Here is an 11614-nt window from a genome sequence, read left to right as displayed (position 1 = left end):
AACTCGGGACCCAGACATGGACTTCATAGTTGAACCTCGGAGCTTTGATTGGATACTTTAACATCGGAGTTTGGACTGGATCCTTGAAACTCGGAGCTTGGACTTGCTCCACAAAACCTGGACTTGGACAGGTAAAGATAGTTTTATCTCAGGGTAGGTGCAGACGGCCTAGCCTAACCTGTGGAGGCGAGGACAAGAAACACTGAGCCAGGTCTCCTTCTTGGACACAGGACGTAGTCGGGACTGTTTTTGACACAGGGTCAGGTCCCTTCTACACAGGGTCGGAACCCGTTTTAGACACAGGACATGGAGACGGCGACCACACAACGATAGACAGTTTTTTTACCTGCACACAAGTTTGCTCCAAGCAGCAGTGAGCTCTTGACTCACACCGACGGGTTAACTTCGACGGACCCGCTCTGGCGATGAAAGGCGGCTTGCTGGCACTTGCCTCGGGGAGGAGACTTGGCTTGCTCCGGAAAAAAACTTAGTTGGCTCCGGAAAGATGACTTTGGCTCGCACTAGCTTCGATGACTTCATTAGTGCTCCATAACGCTCTTGCCTCGACTAGCTGGAAGCCGGAGACTTATGAACTGCCGGTTTAGTCGAGAGTAATCACATTGCCCGAGGATCACGGGAAAACATGGAATTAAAGGGAAACAAGGAGTCAACGGTCCCGATCGTAACACAAACAAGGGAAATTTAAAGGGAACCCGATCCGGACCATGACAATTATATTCTGTATTCTAATTAGACCGACCAAAATAAATCACTTCATAATTATCTGGGTTGAGGTCATTCTACCTACTTCTCAGACCAGTGCTAAATCCGATCGATGTGCTGGTGTAACCTCTGACAACCATCCAGACTATGCACAACCCCTCAACTTTTGTGTCATCAGCAAACTTACTAACTCCTACTCTTCCTCCAGGTCATTTATAAAAATCAGGATGAAGAGAGATCCGAGAACAGATCCTTGCGGAGCACCACTAGTCACCGACCTCCATGCAGAATACGAACCATCTACAACCCCCCTTTGCCTTCTGTGAGCGAGCCACACAGCATGGCCTCCTTGGACTCGTATACACGACATCCACTGCTCTAACTCCGTTAATGTGTTTTGCTACTTCCTGAAAGAATTCAACCAGGCTCGTAAGGCACGATCTGCCCTTGACAAAGACATGCGGACTATTCCTTATCAGATTAAGTCTCTCCAAATGTTCATAACTCTCGTCTCTCAGGATCTTCTCTAACAACTTGCCCACCACTGAAGTCAGACACAGAGTCTGTAATTTCCTGAGTTATCTCTACTCCCTTTCTTGAACAAGGGAACCGTATTTGCAATCCTCCAATTCCCTGGTACTTCTTCCATCCCTATTGATGATGCAAAGACCATCGCTAGAAGCTCAGCAATCTCCTCCTTCGCTTCCCACAGCAGCCTGGGGTATATTGCATCCGGTACCGGTGACTTATCTAACTGAACGCTTTGCAGAATCTCCAGCACAGCCTCTTTCTTAATCTCTATATGCCCATGCGCTTCAGTCCGCTGTAAGAGATCCGCACAATTGCCTAGGTCTTTGCTCCTGGTGAATTCTGAAGCTAAGTATTCATTAGCGGAGTATTCATTAGCGTTAGTGGGAGAGTACCTCCGCTCTCTCTCCCACTCCATGCACACGTTTCCACTGTCGCACCTGATTGGTAATATTCTCACACGGTTCCACACAATCGGGGAATGTTAGTTATATTAAAGAACGTCTCATTTCGGAATGGCACGGACTGGTTTAGTTAATGGAATCCTGAACAAAAAACAAACACAACGGCTGATAGCGAGAGCTGAGGTCAAAATAAAATGATGTAAACTCACGGCAAAAAGGGCAGCAAATGTAACAGGTAACGTTACGGGCTGGAGACCCTAGGTCATGTTCTTTATCATACGTTAAAGGTTCTATCACTCTACCCTGCAGGTGAAATGGTTAAATACAATATTAAGCAACACACACAAAACGCTGGTGGAGCGCAGCAGGCCAGGCAGCATCTATAAGGAGAAGAACTGTCGACGGTTAGGGCCGAGACCCTTCGTCACTTCTAAGGAAATATACTAAGAGATTTGAAAGTAGGATTGGGAGGGGAAATTACGAAATGGTAGGAGAAGACCAGAGTGGGTGGGGTGAAGTTGAGAGCCGGAAAGGTGATTGGCAAAAGGGATTCAGAGCTGGAGAAGGATCATGGGACGGGAGGCCTAGGGAGAAATAAAGGGGGAGGGGAGTACCAGAGGGAGATGGAGATCAGGCAGAGTGATGGGCAGAGAAAGACAGAAAAACAAACAACTAAATATGTCAGGGATGGGGTAAGAAGGGGAAGAGGGTCATTAACGGAAGTTAGAGAAGTCAATGTTCATGCCATCAGTTTGGAGGCTACCCAGCCGCTATATAAGGTGTTGTTCCTCCAACCTGAGTGTGGCTTCATCTTGACAGTAGAGGAGGCCATGGATGGACATATCATTAAAATGACTTTGTTAACACGCGAATTAGAGTGATTTTTCGAACCGGTTCCATTTGATTTAAGCAGAAATGCCGCTCACTGTTGGCCTTTTGAAATGACGTCAAAGCATACCCAGGCTGTTGGACTGTTTTTGGTGAATTACTCTACGGATAATTCAAATTTTGATATTTATCGAAATAAAGGACAGGGCTGGAAAGACTGGAGAACGTTAGATGGCCAGGGAGGTGATAAATTTGGTCAAGAATGAAAAGGAAACGTAAGTAAAGCTTCACAAGTTAGGATCAAACAAAACACATGAGGTATAAATATGCCAGAAAAGAACTAAAAAAGGGAATAACGAAGAGGAATCATGAAAAATTCTTGGCCAGCTGGATTAATGTGAATCGTAAGCCTGATTCAGTAACTTGCTCAAATCTCAGGCATTCACAAAACTGCATGTTATATTATATCACATAACACCTCACAGATAACTTCTTTGGAAATTATCTCTACTTTGCAGATGACCTGAAACATTGTTGTGTCTATTTTAAAACACAGAAAGCAAAACAACTTAATTTCACAAAATGGGAGAAGTAAAACAGTTCCACAAAATGGCAGTTTCCATTTCCAAACACAAAAAAATAACGTGAACATCAATTGGCACCAAGTAAAAGTTATCATGTCGATGAAGTGCACATCCTCATGAAGCGAGGATAGAACCTGGTGGGATATTTAATTACAGATTCTTGAAGGAATAATAAACAACACTAAATGTGATATAAAAATAATAGCAGTTAAAAAAGATCTAATTCTCTTCCGCCGTATATGACGAATAAACTCTCCTCCGGCTTCAAGCTGGGTACATTATCGTTTATAACCGACATTCCAATGACAAGAAGAAGATAGCGAAGTTTGTCATTGAAACGTCGGATGTAATCGATGCCAGTACCCGGCTTGAAGCTCGAGAAGTTGTTGAACAAGGGAACTAGAGGTTAATGGGAACGCGGTTAACCATTTCCTCGATGACGGTTAGGAATATTTTTACATATCATGATCTCTGTAGAAATAAGTATTAAACAAGGGAAATATTTTGTTCCCTGTTCAGAGGACGAAGGTCATTTTGATCCTAGAAACGTTTAAGATGATTTCTTGTATCTCCAGGCAATAACAGGGAGGAGCTGACACAGCAATGTTGATATCAAGTTCTAAGATTGTGATTGATTAGGATAAGTGACTTTCAGAAAACAATTCAAGAATTTTGGTCCGAATTCAGAGGACAGTGATCCTTTTGTTCCGAGAAAGGTTTAATCTGATTTCATTCTATAAACAAGCAGTATCGGGGCGGAGCTCATAGCTTGGAGTTTGTTTAATAGTCTCTTTGTGGGTCGTAATGGGATATCACAGAAATAACTTGCGAAACCTACAAAGGCATAGAGCCGGTGGACATGTTCATCAGACAAAATAAGGTTGACACAGCCTCGGCGATTACTTTCTGCATTCCCCCCTCATCCCCCACTCTACGCTTACACATCCACTGAGCAGTTCCAGGCCTGATCAAGGTCGTTCTTGTGTGTTGCAATACCAGTCACGAGGTACAAATCATGACTCTGATTTCGAATTATTTTACTTAACCTGATCAGGAGCCCTCCGTGCCTTTGCGAGAAGTTGAAATCCCAACAGATTCTGTTAGTGACCCCACTTCTGCACCCTCATGTGGGCTTTTCCATTTACATTCCGCACTTGGCTGGCAATGCCCCGCATTTCCTAATTTCGAATCCATTATCACAGTCTCCTCAACTAAGGAACCGATGAGCACAATAATACGAAAATATTCGCGATACAGACATTGGCCATTCTATCAATCGGGACCGCCCCGCCATTCCATTATGACTCATTTATTATCCCTTTAAAGACTGTTTTCCTGCCTTCTCCTCGTCGTCTTTAATCGTGCAAACTGCGCCTGAAGTATAACTAATATCTCGGACTGCACAGCCGAAGAATCCCACAGATTCCCTGCGCTCTGGCTGAAGAAGATTTTCCCCATCTGTGTTCTAATTGGATGTCCTTCAATTCTGAGGCGTTGATCTCTGATCCTAGACTACCCACTGTAGGAAACGTCCTTTCAAAATCCTCTGTATCGGGAGGTTTCAATGTTCGATAGTTTGCCAAGAGATCTCCCTTCATACTGATAAACTCACCGTGAGTTAATCAGTCTGATGGCCTCGTGGAAGAAGCTGTCCCGGAGCCTGTTGGTCCGGGCTTTTATGCTGCCGAATGGTAGCAGCCTGAACAGTCTGTGATTGGGGTGCCTCTGTTCCCCAATGATACTTAGGTCGCGTTTTTTCACCTGTGTTTGTAAATGTACTGAATCATGGAAAGTTCACAACTACAGATGTGCCGGGCCCTCCGCACCACACTCTGCAGAATCCTGCGAGTAAGGGAGGTACAGTTCCCATACCAGGTTGTGATGCAGCCAGTCAGGATGCTCTCAATTTTACTCCTTGAGAACTTTCTTAGGATTTAGGGGCCCATACCAAATTTCCTCAAACGTCTGAGCCAAAGGAAGCGCCGTTGTGCCTTTTTCACAACACACCTGGTGTGCACAGACCACGTGAGTTCCCCGGTGATGTGGATGCCGAGGAACCTAAAGCTGTTGACCCTCTGAACCACAAATACAATAATGTTAACAGGGATTATCCCACCTCCATTTCTCCTGTAATCCTCAACCAGCTTCTTTGCTTTTGCAACATTGAGGGTGAGCTAGTTTCCTTGCAACCACTCTGTCAGATAGATGACTTCTTCCCTGTAGGCCACCTCGTTATTGTTTAAGTCCAATCCATTTAGCGTCGTCAGCAAATTTAATTAGCAGATTAGATCAGTGGGTAGCGAAACAATCATGAGTATACGGGGGGGGGGCTTAGTACACAGCCCTAAGGGGCTCATGTGTTGAGATTCAGAGGGGTGGAGAAGATGGGGCCCACTCTTGTGAATTGTGAAGTTATACATTTTAACATTATTGAAATTATAAAACGAAAATTCTTTTTACTTGTTTCTTGTTTTCCTCTTGTTTTCCTCATCATTACTGTAAAGGCCGTGCTGCAAACCTGCTTTATCAAGGTTAACTTATATTTACTGTTTGAAAATACTCTCAGGCCAATAGGAAATGTGTCCCGATATGTTGTCAGATTAGAGACAAGCTGGGCCGATGAAGAACTACATCGCATCTGTACTGTAGGATTCGATGTTTGCTGAAACTGGAAAGCTTCAGCCAGACAGAGAAAGGGCAATTATTCTCCCAGCAACATACTGGTATAGAAGATAAACCAGAACTTTAAATAAAGGGAAAACGCCGAACGAGAAGGAAAGAGAATGGACGTCGGGATTGGCAGACACAGCCAGGTCACTAGGAAGGTTTAGAAAATGGACACTTCGACAGTGGATCTGCGTGTTTTCAATACCGGGCATCAGGGTGATATAACGTGCAAGGTAAAATACATTTTACAGGACGGAAATTACCAAGCAATCCAATCTATACTTGGATTTTTTCCCACTGAAATAAAGGCATAACTGCTGGGAACAGCAACACTTTCAGGCAGTTCAATTCACTAATATGCTTTCAGAGCAGGTTTTTTATTTCAAAATTTGTAAATTATTTGATCCTATCATCTGAGCGGTACAGACCTAAAATATTTCAAAACTAAAGTAGCCGGCGAGAGCAGAAGACCTTTCAGTTGTTCTCTAAATTTTGTCTGGGTTACTCCGTAGATAAAAGTATTTGTGCAGCTGCTGAAATTCTGAATCACTGAACCCCAAACCTGTGCCTGAAAAAAGCCGGATAGACATTTCTAGGTCTGTGTAGAGGCATCGCATGAGAATGAAGACCAGAGTGGTTGTCGCCCAACAGAGAAGGAAACTCGCCGACAGGCTGAAGAGCAGAATGATGGATTGTCTCCGAATCTCCATCTCCGGATCTCGCTGTTTCCCGCAATTTCCCCGTCCCTTCAGCCCCCTGCGGACTCTGCTCGCCGCCAGTATCTGTCTGACGGTCCGAGTATTGAGGGTCAAAATGAGGAAGAAAGGAAGTAGCGGATTCAACAGACGGTCCACCCAATAAAACCCCTCAAACGATCCCGAGAAAAGAAGTACGGACCTATCGAAACAGACCCAGTGACCACTCACCAACAACGATGCCCATTCCATGTATACGAAATAAAATGGTATGTTTTTTAAACAGAAACCGATCGATATTGCGCCAATCACCAAACCCGCAATTTTTGGGATGCAGTATTTCGTTTTAAAATTAGCGGAGCAAATGGCCACAAAGCGATCGAAAGTAAAAGCGACAGTAAACCACACGGAACAGTCAACGGTCACGTGACACAGGACGTAGTGGACAAGGCAGAACGGAGCGTTGCCCAGGACTCCGTAAGGAAATCTGTATGCTCGACCCATCTGGTAGAACAGGACTTCGATAATCACCACCATTAGATCCGCCGCAGCCATCGCCACCAGGTACCGCGTCACACATTTGGAGAGACCGCAGTTTCCTCGGCTGAGAATGATGATGGCCACAAGGTTAACTGCAGTGAATCAAAAAAGACCAAAAATAAGATTAAAGAAAATCAAAAGCATTTTTTTTTTGTAGAAATACAGCAGTCATTTGTTCGATTGAGGTAAAATCCATCGTTCATCTCTGCTGGACGTTATCAGTGGAAGTAAAAAAATGCTTTGCTTGTTTCAACACGTGACCGCAGCACAAAGCGTTTGACAGTAGCGCATGCTCACATTAATCTCTTCACGTTCACCGATGCAGCAGCGAGGAGTAGTCCAAGAATGATGGAGCACAGAAACGGGTCCTTCGGCCCAATATCTCCATACTGACCGACGTGGACATCTGATACCGTTTTCCGTGATTGGATCAGATTCGTCAAACTATTCATGTGTACTTCAAATATTAGTAACGACTCTGTAAGGCCCATTTCCTTTGTCAGGCTGTTCAATGCACACAGCAACTTCTATGTGAGGAAACGTCGCTCGGAATCCAACTACATTTCTGCCTTTTGCAATAAAATGCCACTCGGCCGAACCTCTCCCTGTAACTCAATCCCGCGAGTCCCTGCAAATCTTTGTAAATACCGACTGCACTCTTTTCAGCGGACTTCTGGCTTTCCTATCACAGGGCGACCAAGACTGTTCACAGAACTCCAAGCGCGGTATCTCCAAGGAGAGGGGTAGTGTAATTGAAGTGCGCATCTACGCTTCTTTCCGAAAGTCTGAGTTACTATTCGATTGCAAGGTCAGATTCTGAAACCAAGATCTTGCACCGCAGCAACCATCCCTCTGTTTTATTTTACTGCTTCGGGGACAAACCATTGCTCTGAGCAGAACATTGTTACCCGGTCTTAAAAGTACTCGGCACTTGTAATGTTTTTTAAATCTGTAATATGCAAGTCAAACGATGACCAAACATAACACACAACACACGTAGACACTGTCAGGCAGTCACAATTGACAGGGAGGATGCAACAGTGAAATGTCCTGACGGGACGACGTTGGTGGTTTCTTAAAAGTAAGACTTCTATTCTGTCTTTATTGTGACCATCTTTGACAGTGTTGTAACTTCAAACAATGACAATGCACATACGTTGAAGCTAAAATTTTTCAATGTAACTGTTGTACGATTAGTGCTTAGCACATTTATGGTTTGTATTCATTAATACAGTTAAATTCAGTTTATTTCATTATTATATTACCAAAGATGTCGAAACATTTTAGCATAATTTTAAAATGATGTTAACATGGTGTAAAAGAAATTCCAGCTCCTTGTCCACAAATGCCACGTTCGCGGGGGAGTTTCAATCATGGCGAGGCTGTGGTATGGAATTGATGATGGGCACCGTAAAATAAGTCCTGATCCATCGAGGATCAGGACTTAAAGATGACTCCGTTTCCTCTACAGTCCTCCGCTCTACCAACTGAGCTATCGAAGGAAAAGCGACACCAAGTTTCTCCACGTTGGCTCCTACCGACAATCATGATGCAGATTTCAGACTGGCATCTGTCGACCGATGGCAAAAGCCTGCCTGTGGCAACTATGTCGTCCTTCCAGCACTGGGGGCCACAAGCCACGGGATGACGCCTATCACCGCGCTTCTGACAATTCTCGGGACACTACGATTCCAACACAGCTCTTTGATCGTCCTCGCCCGTTCAAATCAAAGGTTACTCAGCTTTCTCTTTTCACCCAGTAACCAGGGCAATGTCCTTCTAACCACTCACCTGATTTATGCCTGAATCGTCGCCTGCAGCTCATGCATTACTGAAACATCAGCTGCCAGCCGGATTTCCCTCCAATCTGCTTTCAACGCAGCACACCTACGACAATTTCTCCCGGCCCTTTGACAGAGACACTTTCCGCACAACCGCATCTTTTGTGCATTTCAAGTTCAGGGATTTGATGCGACGAATCCTCTGAATACAAAATGCCGATGGAGAATGCGAGTATCGATCTCGCTACCTCTCGCATGCTAAGCGAGCGCTCTACCATTTGAGCTAATTCCCCAGCACATCGCACTAGCCTCCTATAATTTGCTCTGTCGGACAAACATCATTGCATGCCTGCCACTGTTCACCGATGCACAATCAGCAGCTCACAGACAGGCACACACACTCACTCACTCATCAGTAGCTGAGCGCGGCGTGAGGTCTCTGCTTCCGTATAAGTAATCGAAAGGTACTTACCCGGGATACCGACAATTACAGTGACTGTGTAACAAATCTCCCTGTCTGGAAACATTGTTGATCCAAGGCTGCTCTGTTTGGAATATTGTCAATTTCTAAATTTCATAAATGTTGTAAATAGCCAGTAAATAAACTCAAACAGTTATAACAAAAGCCAGAGAGCAAATTTCCTTTGCGCCTACTGAGTAAAACTCTTCACGGATCACACGTTGTTGAGAGTCCACCGCGTCTGGATGTTTCCGTCTTCAATGTAGCTGAAGCACAGAATGACGTACTTTTATAGAAAAATCGGTCACCAACAATGAAAACAACTTGCACAGTGACTGGTGCTAATTACCGCTAATTAGCAAAAATATCGGTGCTCTAACGAACCGTAATGCCAGTGCGGAAATATTACGCCTTATTTCATTGAACTGAACGCAACACCTGTCATGAAGCCTCAAGAGACGGCCGATGCTGGGATCGCAACACCAGCTGCGATGTTGTCAAACTACCCCGTGTAATGACAGGACATTATCTGACCATCGCTGTTGGCGACAGTAGTCTGTAATCCTGTGGGTGAGTCCACTTCATCAGGGCTGATTCCACTCTCACATTGCGAGTGAAGTCTCTGTCTTGTTACTTCCCCGTGATGACGCACCTTTCATGTGATTCACTGTCACTTTGCTTGCGGTGATTTATTTTTTACTGGACATTAACATGAATGATGTCAGTCGCAAACACAGATGTTGGCAGATATGCGGCGCGAAATGCAAACCAATGACCCCAGCATTACAGACATTGTCCGCTGCTGTACCAGACAGTGAAAAACAGAAAATATTGTGTCAACACCGGTCTTAATGCAAATGTAGCAGTAACGATATTACAGAGGCACCAGATGATTTTCGAAGTTAGATTTCAGAAAAAGTACATATTAAGGTGCTAAACAGAGGTGAACAGCGCAGTGGAACATCAATACGCGTGCGCAGCGAGGTATCAGGATATAGAAAGAGAGCTGTTCCTGAAACACGCTGTTCTCGTGTTTGGACAGAGAAATATGGAGAACCAGGGGACAGGGGTTCTTTGACATTTCATGAAACATAATTTCATGAAACATAACAGGCCAGTTGCGTCACTTCAGCCACAGCACATCAGGAACAGAATGACGGTCCAAGGAGAGACGCATTGGAAATAACGCAGCATTATGAACCAGCATCAGTAACTGAGCTTCCGGGCGTGCACTGGCTTCAGATTAGAGCCGCGCAAATATCTGAGTGCCGGGGAAAGCGGATTGATGGTAAATCAGGGAGGATCCTGGCACTAATTGTCGAACCCCTTTCTATGTGCATGAGAATAAAATTCTGCGTCAATTCAGCTAGTGGACATTAGGAACATCCAGGGAGACGCTTTCGAAAGAAAGCAACATTCTGAAACCAGCATCAATAACTGAGATTTTGGCCGTACAGTGGCTTGGAATTACAGCTGTTTCTATATCTGGGTGCCGGGGAAAGGGGATTAATGGTATGTCAGGGAGCATTCTGGCACTAACGGTCGAACCTCTTTGTGTGTGCATGAGAATGAAATGGTTAATTGTGTGCAGCGCTCTCCTCCTCGAGGACACGCATACTATGGATTCTATGAAAGCGAAGATAAGGTGCCTCCACCCAAAAGGTCATCTGTCCATTTTCCTCCACTGACGCTGCCTACATGACTTGTTCCTCCAGCATCGTGCAGGCTCCTCGTAGATTCTTTTACAGGAGTTTCTCAGCTTGTTCAAGGCCAAGACAGGAGCCGCGGAATTCAAATGTTAATTCCAAGTAGCTTTGTGGAATAAAATGTTATTTTGCTCATTCATTGCTTAATTCACTGACAAGAATTGCAGAAAAAAATGAGGTAATTATTTCTGCCTACAGCAGACTATGAGAGAAATGGTTAGTGTCCCACACTGATACCACGCCACACCCGGCCTGATGGAAGTACCCTTACCCCGCTGGAGAACATCCCGCAGTTGTATTCGGAAACAGAGTCACAAAGCACAGAATCACGGAGAAGTCCGGCACTGAAACAGGCTCCTATGCTCATCCGCCAGTGCGGAACTGATACTCTCCCTAGTCCCGTGGACATTGCACCTGGACCATGCCGTCCATTCATGTAGGAGTCAATTTCCTCTTCAATGTTGCAATCGGTCCTGCATCCGCCATTTCCGTTGGAAGCCCGTTCCACACTCTCGCTGCCTCAAGAAGATGTCCCGCCGCATATTGCCCTGATGTACTTCACCTTACAACGATTGGTCACTACTCTCGTCAAACTTCAGTGAAATACGCCTGCTTATATTTACGCTATCCATACACTTCATCAACTGGAACTTCTCTTACAAAACGTTCCCTCTTCCTTCAACGCTTGAGGGAACCCG

The 11614-nt window shown here is 44.8% G+C and overlaps 1 non-coding gene across 1 annotated transcript; it reads right to left on the bottom strand.

Annotated features, from left to right (window-relative positions):
* Window positions 1-8970: 8970 nt before the first annotated feature.
* trnaa-agc (transfer RNA alanine (anticodon AGC)) lies at window positions 8971-9043 on the bottom strand. The gene has a single exon. It is a non-coding gene; the product is annotated as a tRNA-Ala (tRNA).
* Window positions 9044-11614: the final 2571 nt, after the last annotated feature.

This window comes from Hypanus sabinus, unplaced genomic scaffold (genome assembly GCF_030144855.1).
Source record: "Hypanus sabinus isolate sHypSab1 unplaced genomic scaffold, sHypSab1.hap1 scaffold_806, whole genome shotgun sequence".
Taxonomy (NCBI): domain Eukaryota; kingdom Metazoa; phylum Chordata; class Chondrichthyes; order Myliobatiformes; family Dasyatidae; genus Hypanus; species Hypanus sabinus.
This window is presented reverse-complemented; position numbering and strand designations above follow the sequence as displayed.